Genomic DNA, 14,347 nt, shown 5'->3' with positions numbered 1-14,347 from the left:
TGAAGATTTTCTTGTCAGAATCTCCGACTCCGGTCCTTTCGGATCCAAAACAAACGCAGAGGTTACCATGCTGCCGTGTTAACCAAACTCACTGTGATAACCTGGTGTAAATATCCTGTTGAAAGATATATAATTGGATACAGTGATTGAAGGCCAAGAACCCGGAGCAAGGTTAGATGCACGACTGGAGTTGAACAACTCAACGAATTCCGGACAAGAGCATGTACACCGCGTCGATGCTGCGTGTTACTAGCATATCCATGCTCAACGCGCCAAGGATAATATCAACCTTGACTTGAATACGATTTACGGCACATGTGGTGTTAAAAAAATAGCCACATGGATTGTTTAAGGAGATATGATTGCTAAGATGTCATTGTGTAGTCGCTAGCGAGATAATTTCTGGTGAAGCACAGTGACATAATAAACAGAATGAAAAACTGTCAAAGCTTGCATGGGATTGTGTCAGCAATTTTCGTCATATTTGACTGTATACCGAGGGAGACGACATACCCCAGACAATCTACTATCCTTCCTCAGAAATGTTCCAATATTCAAAGTCCGTTTAACCGGCAATATGGGACTTTTATTTTCTGTTGTACTGTAAATTTCAGAAAGTATTTGCCAAATTCTCCTTGATGACATCAGAGGAAAATGCATGGTGGTCAAGTAACTGTTCGGTGGTAAATATATGTATGCAGCCTTGACAGGGATACGTTCTTGTTTCGTGCTCAGGATTACATATTGCATACACAGGCAGTGGTACCTCGTCTCTTGGACATCACAGCGTTCACGTTTTCCATGTTGATCAAAAACAACAGATAAACCTTCGCCCACACGGGTGCATCTATTGATTGCGCGGTCACTCTTTCAAGTAACTGCCTTAATATCGATGTCAGCTTTGAAATGTTCAAACTTACTGATGCCAGTAATCTGTACAAGAATTTGTTTTCTTCCGAATTCTAGTTTACACATCACTGTTTGTACTTTCATTGTTGATCCGTATGATTACAAGCAGGATGAAGCGCGTATAACAGCACCCATGTAAAACAGCCGTAAGTGTTGTTTTTCAAATTTATTCCTGCTCTCCTCTAAACACGGGCTTGGCTTGGGATATAACTACACTGGGGAAAGGTAAATATATCAGCATGAACTTCGGAGCATGCGGAAAGAGACCACCATGAACCGGTTCTTGTGTAATCATCAAGCTGCATGTGTATTGATGCAAACTCTTTATTGATTGTGCCATTGATCGTATCGGTTTCTCCAGTGTTTAAGAGTAAAATGGCACCACGTGAAGGTACGAACGCATGTTTAATGCCGCGATGGAACCTTTACTTTGCGATGTCCGCGACAAGAACAATTTTCCTCTTAGACCCAGACGTTCCCGTGAGCTGCTTTAAAGACGTTTCCAGCATCACTTCTAGGCTGGTATACCTTCTTATAATTGCCCAATAATCCTGAAAATCACAAAGTATGTGACAAAAAGCACCGGCTTGCCTGTGTGTCAGCCTCGGTGGTAATAACAGTTGAGATAGGGCGACGATATTTCTCAGCAATGACCAATCGCGCGATTTTAGCCTGCCTGGCTCCTTAAGGAATTGTGATATGTAATTACACTACTGCTCCATTTTAATTTCTCGTGTGCATATTGTAGTACTTAACACCAGAGGTCAGATTTTACGATACATTAAAACTTTTCAGAACCTACTAAACAAAAAGCAAGAGTTTTTTATATGGCTTTCTTGGTTGTGTGATTATGTTTTTCAACAATGATGATAAGCTGTCAGCTTTTGAAGCCGCTTTCGAGTAGGGCAATTCATCTGCATCACATGTCTGCTGTCCAAGGTGATATGTTTCTAACATTAGACAGTTTGGACCCATTTTAGCACCACGTTTTGTATCAATGATGAATGGCCAGCGTGTGTCGACCGTGTTACGATGGTCTAATCATTAACATAATCATTGACATAAATATCTATTTTCATTATTTGCATAGGATATATTTACCATGATCAGTTTTATATGTTGTTCTTGCAACAATGTTCATTTTAACTGAGGAGATTACAGCTTCTGAATCCGCTTGTCTGAATTTTCTGTAATTGACATCATCGTATGTTTTATTCTCTGTAATCGTTACACGATTAGTGATAAGACAACCTGTTCTACCTAATTTATATTCGATTTTATCACTGTTTTGAATATAATGTTATCATCAGATGCATTGTAAAGTCAAACATACGTGATAAAAGTCAATGTTGGACTACTTTGTCTAGAACCCATCTTCGAATAAATTGAACGCCATTATTCAGTAATCTTAGAACGTTTCCACTTCTGCCGCAAAAATATCATCTAGGTGGCGCTCTACAGTTTCGTATTTTGCATAGGGTTAGAATTTTAAGGAAAAAGAATTTCCCATGATTTCTTCACTGGTTATTCTGGCTATATGATAAAGACTTTGTATATCTTAGGTGCTGTTAAAAGAAATTTTAATTCCCTTTATTTTGATATATGATTGTTGGGTGTAATTTAGGTTCTAGAGTATACAGTTTGGGCTCACTTAAGATGTGCTCGTTTAAGGAAAAAGAATTTCCCATGATTTTTTCACTGGGTTACTCTGGCTATATGATAAAGACTTTGTATATCTTAGGTGCTGTTAAAAGAAATTTTAATTCCCTTTCAGTAAATGCTATTGTCTACTTCAGCAAAATTCGTTTTCTCTATTTTAATAATTGCTAAACTTAGTGTACTTTTGAATAATTCTGGTTAATTTGTCAAGCACAGGGGAGCATCCATTTTGTTGTACCGTGTGCTTAGATCATGTACAATTTCCACAAGTACAGTATCCACAGAAATGTCAGCCAGATTACATAAAAGTAATATAGAGGTATGCCAACATTATCTCCATTGTGCATGTTACAAATGCAAACAGTTTCACCTCACTTACGTCACTCTCTCAAAAGTTCAAATTAACTGGTGAGCGCTCCCCTAGCTCCATCTCTTCTGTCCTTCCACTCAAGTTTTCTGTTCATTTATGTTCTTCATTTGCTAAATTGTATTCTCTTCCTCCGCCTTTAACCACTCTCGTGTTTTCTGTTTTCTTCCTCCTAACTTATACCTCTTTTAGTTTTCTGTCACTCCGTCGTCTTAGTTGGCTGTATAGTTTTGTATGCCTGCAGTACAAATAAAGGACAGGAATACTATGAAATAACTGTCAGCAAGAAAAACAACTTTAATCTATTGCAGAATAGCATTTTATATGGATAGGCTTTAACATGATCTCATTCTCGTCAAGGTAACACCAGCATTGTATACTGTCCACATGCATTGATTTCAACAATGAATACAATCACATGACTGGTGTTTCAGGCTGGTATTGACAAATTCGAACATATCTCGCTTGACGACATAGCGAATAGTCCAGAATTTAATAAACAATCTGTTTAAATATGTATATTTTTGTTGATAAACAATCAATGATTTGTGTGGTGACAATTGCCGACATGTAGACGTACTTGCAAGGACTACGCAGATGCCAACGAAGCAGCAGACTATCGAAGAGAACAAGAGAGGGTGCGAGCATAATTACGGTCAATATAAGAAAATAAAACGTAAGATAAATGAACTTACATGGTTGAAATATGTCCCAGGAGTGGATCGGATGATATACAAATTCTTTACTGAGTATTCATTCGTGATGGCTGTAAATTGTTTCACTTCTCGTCTCTAAAAGAATAATATACGAGCTTCTGTTACGACTCTATGGTGCTATAGTAAATAAGAAATAAATCGAAATCATCGCCTTGTAAAATTCAACTAATAATTTATTTCACTAGAACACAAAGTGAAAATTTACAAAGAACTTACAGTATTGTGGCTTAAATTCCAAATACCCCTACAAGCTCCATCGCAATTTAAAAACGTATAGAGTTCCAAATAAATTCCAGTGGTGTCCCAAATTAAATTCCAATGTTGAATGTGTTCATGTGTCTGTAGTCTATAATGTGCTAGTATGCCATTCGCTGGTATGTGGAGACTTGTTAACAGTATTTATGAAACAAAATAACATAATCCAAACGGTCAATGAAAAAAGTAACAATAATTCCGAAATAACGATTTAGTCCAAGAAGTATTACTGAGCCATTTTTAATTCAAGTGAATAATTTAAATAAATAAATCCAACCAAAATTAAAACCGTAACACAACAATAACAATGATTCCACTTCATATATTAAGGTAGAAATGGGTAATTTTGAAGCACACAAAATTAATATAAAAATCAAAAAATAAAAAGGGATCCAAGATCTAGGTCAGTTTCCTTCTCACAGTTGTCAAAAATATCAGGAACTGATGTCCTCACTCGGATACAAATAAACATGCTTACATCTAATAATAACGATCTGAATCTTTAAACTATAATCATAAAGAAAAAGAAAAATTAACTACGTATTATAATTACAAAATAAATATCACAAGTCAGATATACTGTTATCTTCATTTATGACACATGCCAATGACAAAATACAGAGATACACAGTATATAATCATGGAGAAAAGCGAATAAACAAAACAAATTAAATACACATAACACTTCCAACACATAATGGTATAGAAATACGTGCAATCAAAGCAAACCGTTTGATCCTCTGAATCAGAGCAACGTGTGGTATCTATACCTAATGATGAATCATGTTCTAAAAATGTGCACGAACGAGTTTTCAGGGTGAAATACGTGTGTTGTTGTTCTAAGCTGGTGCTAGTGTTCAAATTAGACCGTAGTTTGTTTGATATTAGCAGGATCAGTGGAATTTGTATGAAGATTAGTAAAACATTAGCTGGGTTCGAAAAAATGTCTTAATTTCGAAGCCATATATATATATATATATATATATATATATATATATATATATATATATATATATATATGTGTGTGTGTGTGTGTGTGTGTGCGTGTGTGTGCGTGCGTGTGTGGGTGTGTGTGTGTGTGTGTGTGTAAAAATAGTTAGATAAATTGATAGATAGATATATAAATAGTTAGATAGATAAATAGTTAGATAGATAGATAGATCGATAGATAGATAGATAGATAGATAGATAGATAGATAGATAGATAGATAGATAGATAGATGGATAGATAGATAGATAGATAGATAGATAGATAGATAGATAGATAGATAGATAGATAGATAGAAATATAGATAGATAGATACGCAGCTTAAAGAATTTTGCATTCGTACTCTATACAGATTCGAACCAAACCACCAAACAGGTGATGGTGCAAGTATATGTACTCTGGTGTAGCAGATATAGTATCATGTCGTCACAGTACTTTATTATTACATAAATAAACAGTCATGTTGGATTTCTAAGACAGAAATCGAGGTATACATGATTTTCATACAGAATTACAAATTGCTGTAGCTAGATGAAAATTAATTGGTTAGACAGACCGTAAGGCCACACTAATGAATATTTAGTTCTTGATTCTGACTTAGTTTGAAGCCAGACCTTACATGCAGAACAGCCCGCCCCCCCCCCCCCCATGAAATGCTGCAATATGATTAAACAAATTGAAGTTAGAGTAGAAAATTGGAAGAGTATAAAAACAATTCAAATGCAGTGTACCTAATTCATCAAACAATGGTTCATGGCGATCATCTGAGTATTTTTATACTAGTGCAAATAAATGACACTTTATTAAATGTGAAACGTTACCGTTAAAATTACCATATCAGTCCCGTAATGGCTGATGGTCATGTGATGACAATAAGGTAGCTCCATTTAAAACTGTTATGGAAATGTCTGAAAGAACAGTTATGGTGGGTTCTCAGCAATCAATAGTCAACCTGACAGCGAAATCATGAGATTTCGCTTGGCTTTAGCTGCGTGAACATCGCTGGAAATGCAAGTTTGGTATTTCTATGACAGAAAACTCTTCATTAATAACTTGACATGCGACAATTTCAAAGAGCTTTTACAATCTCCTGCAGGAAAATACTATACATTGAATTTAATTTTAACTATGTATATGGATGTTGTATTCGATAGCAAAGCAATTAATATAGAACCTGTATGCATATAATTCTTCATCAAAAGTTACAGCTCTCATGAATGTACATGCGTATGAGGAAACCAAACAACAGTTCCGAATGGAATGCTCGTAAGCCATAATGCACCAAAGTATATGACACCAGCTGCTAGCATTAAAACATCCAAATGACATAGCATGTTTCCGGAACCGTGACGATAACCAAAGTCGATAACAACAACTGCTAGTATTAAAGCGTCCAAATAGCATAGCATGTTCTCCTATCAGTGAAGGTCACCAAAATTTACAGATATCAAGTCCAACTCTACATCTGATCAAGACAATAGCCTCTCATATACCACATATATCATGAAATAAAGAGTGATGGGGAAATAGTTATCAAGAGAGAATTCATATCATTAAGTTAAAAGTCAAGGGTTTTGTGGCAATGGTCCTGACAACGGTATAGGTTAACTCTGAATTATCTGGTTCAATTGGTGATTATGATTCACCGACAATGGTAACAACTTGATAATAGGCTATAATAATATGAAGAACTATCTGCAATATTTGCAATCAAAATCACGCTTCTTGTGATATAATGCTTTATCAATCGATCCTGTAATAATGCCGTAAAGATTTGCTTTTGACTGCCGAGATTCATGCACCGTATCAGCTGGACAATTTGGCTATTTACATCGTGCAAAAAGATTTCAGAATCATTGTTACTCATTTTCAATTATAACTGGAATAAAAAGGTATAAACTAGTGTCAACATTGTAATACATATATTCTTTTGTAAGGTAGGATGAATTCTTTAATATGATAGCATGAGTACAATATTAATGGTGATGACATTAGAGTGAGCGTTGTGCAGATTGGGAATATATGTATCAAACTGGATCACGTGTACCAGTTATCATATCCTTTTATCTCAGTGTACGTATAACATGGGGGAATTTAATTTTTCGTTTTCAGATTCAGCTTGCATTCCGTGACAGTAGATATAATTACCTATACTGTGAGTAACACCACACAAAAGAAAAGCAGCCGATATAAATATGAAGCCATTTTTGGTTGTTTATAATATGGAGGCAAACATCATTTTCCTAAATATTCTATCATTATTTCTTCTTCATTATTGTCATGCATATCAATATCCACCTCTGAAACCAGGAGATATTTACATGAACACTTACCTGCTGGACATCAGTGAAGACGACATAGATTATGTGGAGAATATTGGCCGACAGTACAATTTATCCATGGAAAGAAAGGTACAAATTCATACATGCATATAGACCGACAGACAAACCTACAGACCTACAGACCTGTACTTATATAAAAATGTGTGCTACCTATGAATTATTAAGAGCTCTTTCTAATTCAAAACAGGCAGATCAATCTTTTATATTCAACGAAACCAACCGAACCCATATTTAACGGACAGTATGTCAGGGATTGGCTGAACGTAATTACCTCAAACAATTGTCACATTTCAGATGAAGTTTGCGTAATGGTAAATGTTTGAATTAGCAGGAGTAGATGAAAGGTGAAGGTGTTAGTGCGAGTGACTTATGTATACCTTTCATGCACCCCCAGTCCCCTTCTTCCAGGGTGTATGGACAATTTGAAAGTACTGTCTCTCTCGATTTATGATACAGGTGTACTTACCTTAAAACAGAACAGACCATAATTTATTATACTGAAAATAAATGATGCTCAAATCATACATATTTGGCGTATGAGTCACGTACAAAGATCGTTTAGCTAAGAAGCCATCATTGTTTATCATATATATAATTAGGAGAAGAGTTAAAACACAAGGACACAGAAAACCAGAGACAGAGTGAGAGAGCAGGAGGAGGGGGGATATAAAAAATGAAAGGGAGAGGGCATGGATTATTTAACATTACAACCCTAAGGATAACGAAAGAAAAAGTGAGCTATCAATGGTTGCAGTAAAAACTCCTTTGATTTATTTCACTTAACGTGTACAAAAGCCGCAAAGGGATGAATATAAACGTAATATATGTTAGTATCGATACCGCTTCTAAATTATATGATTCGTTCATAATTGTACAAATAAATATGCTTAAACTTTTCAGTAATATTTTGTTTGTGTCTTTAAACTTAAATTTTTCAATAATACTTTGTTGTATCTGTTAAGAAATGTTGATATCCCAGAGAATTCTGAGGCATGGATTTATGTTTCTTTATAAAGTTCAGTCAGGTCTGTACACAACAGGGGTACACCCGGCATTTCGTGGTCAGACTTAGATTGAGATTTGAGATACATGTTTTTTATCAAACCAAAATCAATTTATGTTAGATAATGAATTTAATTTTGACTGGGTCAAGTCAATTATCCATCGCATATAATGAATTATAGAAACCTAGCAGATAATGCAAATTAACAATACATAAACATACCTGTTGAAGAACTGTCTTTATCCTTTTATAGTCAAATGGTCTGAAACAATATCAAAACGCAAGACGCGCCATACTTGAGGAGTTGTTTTCTTTTATTTTCAAGAGTGATAGTAATTTTAATCAAAAACATATTGATAGTGACGTGTAGTGGCTCGGGACTAATTGTAATATGTGAACTAGTGCACTTCGAAAACCTTGTATTTTCCTTAAAAAAAATAATTATTGAATTTTCCAATTAGATCAAGATTTGTATATCCCCATATATGACTCTCATCATTAAATTACTGCATATTTAAAGGCAAATTGAAGTTTATTATTTTCTTCAAATGAACGTTTTAGAGCCTGACGTACTTGATCAATAACACATCTGCTTTGCGAAATTTATTGGATCTTGACAAAAACGGCTTGATATTTATAATGATCAACCACTTTCAGAAATTGACAATCTAAAAAGGATTGTGCATGTTTGAATCTTCTACCTCCAAAATATTTTTTGGGTTTGCTATAATTAATATTTAAGTTCTAATCATTGCAGAATGTTTCAAACATTTTGATCTCTCCTGGAGTTTTGTTTTTAATTCTCAACTAGTACGACATTATAAGCTGAACAAAGATGAAATACAATCTCGGCTAGCATGTTCATATCCTCGTGGGGAAATTTAATTTGAATTAATTTACTGTTATATTGACACAACAAAATTTCTAAATTATCAATACATAAGTAGAACTCTGAATGAAATATATTTGCCCTTAGACAAAGTTCATTATTACAAGCTGTTTTGTTTCATCGTTTAACGCAATAAAATATTTTATACCACTGTATATGATGCCAATTATATGATGATAAATATATTTCAAATCAAATATTGTAAGTAACAAGTTGTTGCCGAATCAAGCTAACCAAATTGAATAATACAAGGATTAAAGTGCAAAAAAAGAACGAACTTCCTTTTCCTTCCTTTAAGGATATCCACGAGTGAACACAATACTTAACATGATCAGTTGTTGACAGCCTTTTACAAAATCCGGATTCGCTTTTCTTCAGACATGATGTGAACACTTTTCCTAAAACGACTATAATACTCTGCATTAATTTGATTTTCAGTAGCCCTCTATATATTACAAATATATAGTAAATATAATTCCCTCAATCCATGCATCTGACACATTTATTGATTCAAGAATCAAGGTAAAAACACTATCCTTCAGATAGCGTGTTATATTTCCGGTTAATTTTATGTTTTCATTTCAAATTATATCATTTGCAAAATATTTACATTTCTTAGATTTCTTACGACATGATTGTTTTGAATGTCATGAAAAGACTTTCTTAAATATTATGTAATTATGAAGTCACAATCCAGATATTCAGACAAAAATGTATGTCGTACTTAGTGGATATTTTGTCAATCATATCTACTAGCAAATCACATTGTTGTGTGATATACCCATGAATGTGAATTCTGAATCAAACATTTTACTTGTAGTGGCAGTTCAAATGTATTAATTTCCAGCAGTACAAAAACACCTAAAATGATATCTTTGCAACCGTTAGCATTATAGATTGATAACAGTAACGACATGATATTCACTGGATGAAATCAAGTGCTTAAAAGAATCATACAGCTCAGTTGTATAAATTCCACTGTATCATCCGATTTGAAAAGATATTTATGTCTCCTTGTATGGATGAATAAACGTATAACCTGGAAAGGAGATGAGGTTTATAATTATCAAGTTTGGTTTCAAGCAAACAAAGAGTGTTATAATTACATTCATGGAAGAAAGTTTAATACATATTTATATTAATTTTGTTCATTCTAGAAGATGCATGTATGGTGTTATCACTGCTAAATATATTTAAATTGACCAAATGAATATGTACTTGTCTGTGTTGAGTGCGTGCGTATTACTGAGAAGATAGGTTTAATTTAGTTTCGAATTGCATCTTTCCGCCGTGGTAATGAAAGTGGGACTTTGGTCGCTATTGTTATCTTTTAAGGTTTGTGGGTGAAGCACGTGCGTTTCATGATGATGTGTGATTTGTCGTGATAGCCGTATTTATCACCGTGGCCAGGGGATTTACCGATTATTCAAAATGATCAATTATCAAGACCTGGAATATATAATAGTACTGAATATCCTAGTAGTCCCACCGCTCCGGTGGCCTAGTGGTTAGAGCGTCCGCCTCGGATGCGGGAGGTCGTGGGTTCGATCCCCGGCCGAGTCATACCAAAGACTTACAAAAACGGTACTTACAGCTGCCTCGCTTGGCGCTCAGCATTAAGAGGTTAGTGTTAGGACTGGTCAACCCGGTGTCAGGATAATGTGACTGGGTGGGACATCATGTTACATGTCTGCGGCATGATGCCCCAGTGCTAGACATCACTATAAACTGCCACATTGCAGACATCGTAGCGATATGACTGAAAAATTGTTGAAGCTACGTTAAAAATCCAAATCACATCACACAACACCTAGTAGTCCTAACAAATCTATTTGAGTATAAGTAAATTGCAGCAAAGGTATAATGATGCAGTGTATTTAAATGTTTTTGAAGTAAGTAACTTTCAGCCAGCATGGTCAACGCCAATTATTATTCAAGCGTATAACATCAAGTCCATTACAGTCATTTTCTATGAATGTGGACGTTAACAGTACATATCCATTTTGATATGACAGCTACAAATATGTTGTTGAAGCAGCAAAGGTAATGTTAGGTCATTTTTAATACCACGATTTCGACAGGTAATATCAGAGCCAATTATTATGTAATCATGTCCATGCAAGGCCCTCCCAATATACAGCATTGGAAAGAGATGACCAGTTCTTAACCTTTTACTTGCTGGAACAGTGTCCTTATAAACGCCTGATTAGCACTCAATTAGCACTCAAGTACAATGTGTAATCTAGCGTTATTTTCACTACTGGTACACCTATGACCAAAATGTGTTTAAAACTTGTAATCTTACAATTAGTTCAACAAATAAACGGTTCTAGATGTACTTAGTTAATTATTAAATATGTAAAACTTTAAAATTGTAAATTTATTTTTATTTCAAACATGATGATTTATATATCAGAAGGATGCATCTCCAAGGAAACGTCTCAGTTGTTTTGTTTTTTTTTTTTTATGGGGGGGTTTGTAGACACAGACATAAAAAAGCATTGAGGGAAAGATGAAAAATATACTACCTATAGCTGTGGATATCATTATTAATTAATGATTAAAACATTGGCTTAATAGTTTACAAATTGCATGCACAAAAATTGTTATTTGTTGAATGGAATATAGCCATTGATTAACAGCCAATTATTGGATATCTTTAAGTATAACTACCTGATTCTAAGTGGACGATACTGAACCTACACACTAATAATCTTATGTGCTTCGTCCATTCGGCTCTGAACCTCTCATAATATTTTTTCATTAGTCTGTACCATATTGTGCCCATTCACTGCTTTCCATTTCTTTTCCCATTATCGCTTCTTGACTTCTGAAACTGTGTCATTTATATAAGTCAAGTGATTTTTGTCTACCATCACCGCGCTGTAGTATTATTTGTCTTGTGCTGACCTGTTTTCATTTTTCTCTATTACGTAGTTTTAATGGCTAGCTTAGCTTGATGATACATGTATGTACAAATTTCAGATACTAGACGATCTTTATTTATTCCGGAAGGAAGACCAGGCCCAAAGGGACGCTGATGTAAAAGATCCTTTACAGGATCTTAAACAATTTCTTGTTGCCGTTGGAAACAAGGTGTGAATACATAGTTAGCTCCAATATGTAACCGAGAGCAAATATTTTTTGTTATCTTAGATGCAAACTCCACATTTGCTACTGAAACTGATTATGTTTTACTAATGCTTTCTTATTTGTACAACGGAAATATATCCATGTTTGATACAAATTTAATATTCATTCCGGATGTGGTTTGGTAAAAAAAAAACAACGATAATACGTGGATATGTGAGATGGTTTTAACATGCCGTTATACATCTACATTCGATTTAGTAAAAATATTTCGAACTGATGCAAGTTGAAAATGTGCATGGTCTTGTTCGCTTTTAAAGCGATGGAAAATATGAAATTATAATTACACAAGAAAATGTAAAATTCCCGAATACGAAGAAAAAATAATTTTTTTTACATGAAAATGATATGCAGTTGCAGTCACTGGCTGGACAAAGTGTACAAGCGACCAAACATAAACATACACATGGAGTAGTTTACTACGTACTCCTAACACTTGCAAACATTGTATAAAATAGTGGAAATGTGTATGGTTACAATATATAAATAAAGTTATGAATAAATACTTTTATAATAACTAGCATCAAAAATTGAAAATAATGTGCTAAAAACACATAAAATGACAGATAATGTATGCAATATATTAATGTATAATATGTAAATAAAGACGCATTTATGAATAGAAATATTCATTAATCATACCAATATATTTTTGTTGGAATTTATAAAGAAATGTATTTGATGATCTCCTACATTGTTCGAGAAATCTTGGTGTTATTACCACTATACTAACTTGCAATTCTGAATCATTAGGATGGATTGTTCTCAATTATTTGAATTGATTTAGATTTGAACGATCTATACCCTTTTATAACTTTGCAGGTCTTATAGAATGGTAAAATGTATTAGGCAATTAATAAATATGTCTTGTTACAATGTCATTTTTCTCTCTTTCTCTGCTAAAGGTAACCCATATCGAAAGACAAGCACCAGTTGGATTTCATATTCCCTTAGCTGATGCATCTAGCACCATGTTCATTGAAGATAATGTAAATAGTAACGAGTATTTCCCGGTAAGAAGTTTGCCGTCTACACCTTGCACCATGGCTCCTTTTATCCTTTTTCAATCTTCTTACATCGTGCCCTTCTGTACAATTTTACCAACTGTAAAATGCCAATTATGACAATGAAAGTTCCTAGTTGATATTATGCAAGTGAATAGGCTTATTCCCATTACATACACTGGTATTAACGTTGACTATCTCGCTCCTGCGTGTTCATTGTATTTTACACTAAGGGTTTAAAAGGATGTATTTGTGATTTTTCTCTGCACATAATATTCATCAACAAGTTCAACATAAATATTTATTTAAATAATTTATATTCTTTATTTCCCTTTATTTTTTCTTTATTTTGCTTAGGCACGTACATTGATCTTATGTAGTTAAATTTATGATACAACAGGATGTTTCGGGTAAATATTATGATTCTGACATCGAAGACGCGTGGTCCCGAGGGTACTACGGCGACAATGTCACAGTTGCCATCGTCGACGATGGGTTTGATATGTCTCATACAGACCTTGATGCAAACGTGGTGAGATTTGTGTGTTTAAGTCTTTATTAATTCTGGCGTTCTAAGATTTTAACATAACAGAAAATATGTTGCCACATCTCTTTGTAGTAATTGTTGACGTTTTCAATGAATATCAACCTCAGTACTTTAATTCGCTTGATAAGTTAAGTCAGTGGAATACCAACCAATCATGACGTTATGCTGAAAGGTGTTCAAAATAGGCAATTACAAAAACCATATAATTAATCCATTAATCAAGACCTCAGACAGGAAGAGTTGAATAATATTTGGTCGCAGATGTTATATACTTTTTAGAAGATTCTTAATGGCTAAATTGCTTTAAAAAGTAGCACACATTCTAGGCACACTGTAATGCGTGAATGATCAAATTGGTCATCGCTAAATATAATTGTTTTCCATTAAGTAATCAACCTTTTCAAATGTGGTAAACGTGTCATGTACAGTGTTTATTTGTTTATCTTTTTATTTTATTTTTTATGTTTCAAAATGCTTGAAACAACCAAAGGATTATAAGCTATCTTACAACTACGTAG

At 34.2% G+C, this 14,347-nt stretch overlaps 1 protein-coding gene across 1 annotated transcript in view; it reads left to right on the top strand.

Moving 5' to 3' along the window:
• LOC149793196 (uncharacterized) overlaps positions 1–10,713 on the top strand; it is a 495,646-nt gene extending 484,933 nt beyond the window's left edge. Inside the window, exon 10 of the transcript XR_016422729.1 lies at positions 10,664–10,713. The gene's annotated coding sequence lies outside the window, so the exon portion shown is untranslated. The remainder of the gene's footprint in view (positions 1–10,663) is intronic.
• The last annotated feature ends 3,634 nt before the right edge of the window (positions 10,714–14,347 follow it).

This window comes from Sinohyriopsis cumingii, chromosome 8 (assembly GCF_028554795.1).
Source record: "Sinohyriopsis cumingii isolate HCF-2022 chromosome 8, ASM2855479v2, whole genome shotgun sequence".
In the NCBI taxonomy this organism is placed as follows: domain Eukaryota; kingdom Metazoa; phylum Mollusca; class Bivalvia; order Unionida; family Unionidae; genus Sinohyriopsis; species Sinohyriopsis cumingii.
This window is presented reverse-complemented; position numbering and strand designations above follow the sequence as displayed.